The following is a 4,632-nucleotide window of genomic DNA, read 5'->3' as shown; positions in this document are numbered from 1 at the left end:
GAAACATTTGAAAGGTTCAAGGAATTTCAGAGTGAAGTTGAAAATCATCATAACAAGAAAATAAAGTTTCTATGATCTGATCGTGGAGGAGAATATTTGAGTTACGCGTTTGGTGTACATTTGAAAAATTGTGGAATAGTTTCGCAACTCACGCCACCCGGAACACCACAGCGTAATGGTGTGTCTGAACGCCGTAATCGTGCTTTACTAGATATGGTGCGATCTATGATGTCTCTTACTGATTTACCGCTATCGTTTTGTGGATACGCTCTAGAGACGGCCGCTTTCACGTTAAATAGGGCACCATCAAAATCCGTTGAGACGACGCCTTATGAACTGTGGTTTGGCAAGAAACCAAAGTTGTCGTTTCTGAAAGTTTGGGGCTGCGATGCTTATGTGAAAAAGCTTCAACCTGATAAGCTCGAACCCAAATCGGAGAAATGTGTCTTCATAGGATATCCAAAGGAAACTATTGGATACACCTTCTATCACAGATCCGAAGGCAAGACTTTTGTTGCTAAATTCGGAAAATTTCTAGAGGAGTTTCTCTCGAAAGAAGTGAGTGGGAGGAAAGTAGAACTTGACGAGGTAACTGTACCTGCTCCCTTATTGGAAAGTAGTACATCACAGAAAACTATTTCAGTGACACCTACACCAGTTAGTGAGGAAGCTAATGATAATGATCATGAAACTTCAGATCAAGATACTACTGAACCTCGTAGATCAACCAGAGTGAGATCCGCACCAGTGTGGTACGGTAATCCTGTTCTGGAAGTCATGCTACTAGATCATGATGAACCTACGAACTATGAAGAAGCGATGGTGAGCCCAGATTCCGCAAAATGGCTTGAAGCCATGAAATCTGAGATGGGATCCATGTATGAGAACAAAGTATGGACTTTGGTTGACTTGCCCGATGATCGGCAAGCAATTGAGAATAAATGGATCTTCAAGAAGAAGACTGACGCTGATGGTAATGTTACTATCTACAAAGCTCGACTTGTCGCGAAAGGTTTTCGGCAAGTTCAAGGGATTGACTACGATGAGACCTTCTCACCCGTAGCGATGCTTAAGTCCGTCCGAATCATGTTAGCAATTGCCGCATTTTATGATTATGAAATCTGGCAAATGGATGTCAAAACTGCATTCCTGAATGGATTTCTGGAAGAAGAATTGTATATGATACAACCAGAAGGTTTTGTCGATCCAAAAGGAGCTAACAAAGTGTGCAAGCTCCAACGATCCATTTATGGACTGGTGCAAGCCTCTCGGAGTTGGAATAAACGCTTTGATAGTGTGATCAAAGCATTTGGTTTTATACAGACTTTCGGAGAAGCCTGTATTTACAAGAAAGTGAGTGGGAGCTCTGTAGCATTTCTGATATTATATATGGATGACATATTACTGATTGGAAATGATATAGAATTTCTGGATAGCATAAAGGGATACTTGAATAAGAGTTTTTCAATGAAAGACCTCGGTGAAGTTGCTTACATATTAGGCATAAAGATCTATAGAGATAGATCAAAACGCTTAATTGGACTTTCACAAACAACATACCTTGACAAAATTTTGAAGAAGTTCAAAATGGATCAAGCAAAGAAAGGATTCTTGCCTGTGTTACAAGGTGTGAAATTGAGTAAGACTCAATGCCCGACCACTGCAGAAGATAGAGAGAATATGAAAGATGTTCCCTATGCATCAGCGATAGGATCTATCATGTATGCAATGCTGTGTACCAGACCTGATGTGTGCCTTGCTATAAGTCTAGCAGGGAGGTACCAAAGTAATCCAGGAGTGGATCACTGGACAGCGGTCAAGAACATCCTGAAATACCTGAAAAGGGCTAAGGATATGTTTCTCGTATATGGAGGTGACAAAGAGCTCGTCGTAAATGGTTACGTTGATGCAAGCTTTGACACTGATCCGGACGATTCTAAATCGCAAACCGGATACGTGTTTACATTAAACGGTGGAGCTGTCAGTTGGTGCAGTTCTAAACAAAGCGTCGTAGCAGGATCTACATGTGAAGCGGAGTACATAGCTGCTTCGGAAGCAGCGAACGAAGGAGTCTGGATGAAGGAGTTCATATCCGATCTAGGTGTCATACCTAGTGCATCGGGTCCAATGAAAATCTTTTGTGACAATACTGGTGCAATTGCCTTGGCAAAGGAATCCAGATTTCACAAGAGAACCAAGCACATCAAGAGACGCTTCAATTCCATCCGGGATCTAGTCTAGGTGGGAGACATAGAGATTTGCAAGATACATACGGATCTGAATGTTGCAGACCCGTTGACTAAGCCTCTTCCACGAGCAAAACATGATCAGCACCAAGGCTCCATGGGTGTTAAAATCATTACAGTGTAATCTAGATTATTGACTCTAGTGCAAGTGGGAGACTGAAGGAAATATGCCCTAGAGGCAATAATAAAGTTATTATTGATTTCCTTATAATCATGATAAATGTTTATTATTCATGCTAGAATTGTATTAACCGGAAACATAATACATGTGTGAATACATAGACAAACAAAGTGTCACTAGTATGCCTCTACTTGACTAGCTCGTTAATCAAAGATGGTTATGTTTCCTAACCATGAACAATGAGTTGTTATTTGATTAACGAGGTCACATCATTAGTTGAATGATCTGATTGACATGACCCATTCCATTAGCTTAGCACCCGATCGTTTAGTATGTTGCTATTGCTTTCTTCATGACTTATACATGTTCCTATAACTATGAGATTATGCAACTCCCGTTTGCCGGAGGAGCACTTTGGGTGGTACCAAACGTCACAACGTAACTGGGTGATTATAAAGGAGCATTACAGGTGTCTCCAAAGGTAGATGTTGGGTTGGCGTATTTCGAGATTAGGATTTGTCACTCCGATTGTCGGAGAGGTATCTCTGGGCCCTCTCGGTAATGCACATCACATAAGCCTTGCAAGCATTGCAACTAATGAGTTAGTTGCGAGATGATGTATTACAGAACGAGTAAAGAGACTTGCCGGTAACGAGATTGAACTAGGTATTGGATACCGACGATCGAATCTCGGGCAAGTAACATACCGATGACAAAGGGAACAACGTATGTTGTTATGCGGTCTGACCGATAAAGATCTTCGTAGAATATGTAGGAGCCAATATGGGCATCCAGGTCCCGCTATTGGTTATTGACCGGAGACGTGTCTCGGTCATGTCTACAATGTTCTCGAACCCGTAGGGTCCGCACGCTTAAGGTTACGATGACAGTTATATTATGAGTTTATGCATTTTGATGTACCGAAGGTTGTTCGGAGTCCCGGATGTGAACACGGACATGACGAGGAGTCTTGAAATGGTCGAGACGTAAAGATTGATATATTGGAAGCCTATGTTTGAATATTGGAAGTGTTCCGGGTGAAATCGGGATTTTACCGGAGTACCGGGAGGTTACCGGAACCCCCCGGGAACCATATGGGCCTAGATGGGCTTTAGTGGAAAGGAGAAAGGGGCAGCCCAAGGTGGCCGCGCGCCTCCCCCCTCCCCCTAGTCCTATTAGGACTAGGAGAGGTGGCCGGCCCCCCTTCTCTCTCTTTCCCCCTCGGGGAATCCTAGTCCAACTAGGATTGGGGGGGGGGGGAGTCCTACTCCCGGAAGGAGAAGGACTCCTCCTGCGCCCTCCTCCTGGCCGGCGCCCCCTCCCCCTTGGCTCCTTTATATACTGAGGTAGAGGCACCCCAGAAACACACAAGTTGATCCACGTGATCTATTCCTTAGCCGTGTGCGGTGCCCCCAGCCACCATATTCCTCGATAATACTGTAGCGGAGTTTAGGCGAAGCCCTGCTGCTGTAGTGCATCAAGATCGTCACCACGCCGTCGTGCTGACGGAATTCCTCCCCGACACTTTGCTGGATCGGAGTCCGGGGATCGTCATCGAGCTGAACGTGTGCTCGAACTCGGAGGTGCCGTAGTTTCGGTGCTTGATCGGTTGGATCGCGAAGACGTACGACTACTTCCTCTACGTTGTGTCAACGCTTCCGCAGTCGGTCTGCGTGGGTATGTAGACAGCACTCTCTCCTCTCGTTGCTATGCATCACATGATCTTGCGTGTGCGTAGAAATTTTTTTAAAATTACTACGAAACCCAACAGCTACACCATTGATCAAGTCACGTTATGTTCATGTGCCCCCAGCACCCAGTCTTGTTGGTGTTCATGCCCTCTCATGTTCAGTGCATAGTTCGGTGTTGCCCCTAATGCTATTGGCCTCCTGACCGATCTCCTCACATCGTTGTGTGATGTATCCTATAGGCCATGTCTATACCTGGCCATCCACCAGGCCGGGCCGGGCCTGACCAAGCCCGAGGTAGAAAACTCAGGCCCGAGCCTGGCCCCGGCCGTCGGGCCTACTTTTGAGGACCAAGCCCGGCCCGCCACTGGGAAAAAACCACCGGGCCTTGGGCTGGGCCTCTTCAGTAAATGGCAAAACAGGCAAAAACAGCAGGCCCGGGCTCGGGCCGTCCTAATCTTCGGGCTCAAAATCTAGGCCCAGCCCCGGCCCGGGAGCAATGTCGGGCCGGGCCGGGTCGGGCTTTTTTCGGGCCGGGCTGCCCATGGCCAGGACTAGCCATGACCCAGTACAACAA

Source organism: Triticum urartu, chromosome 6A, assembly GCF_056163025.1.
Source record: "Triticum urartu cultivar PI428250 chromosome 6A, HENAU_Tu73, whole genome shotgun sequence".
Classification (NCBI taxonomy): Eukaryota; Viridiplantae; Streptophyta; class Magnoliopsida; order Poales; family Poaceae; genus Triticum; species Triticum urartu.
This window is presented reverse-complemented; position numbering follows the sequence as displayed.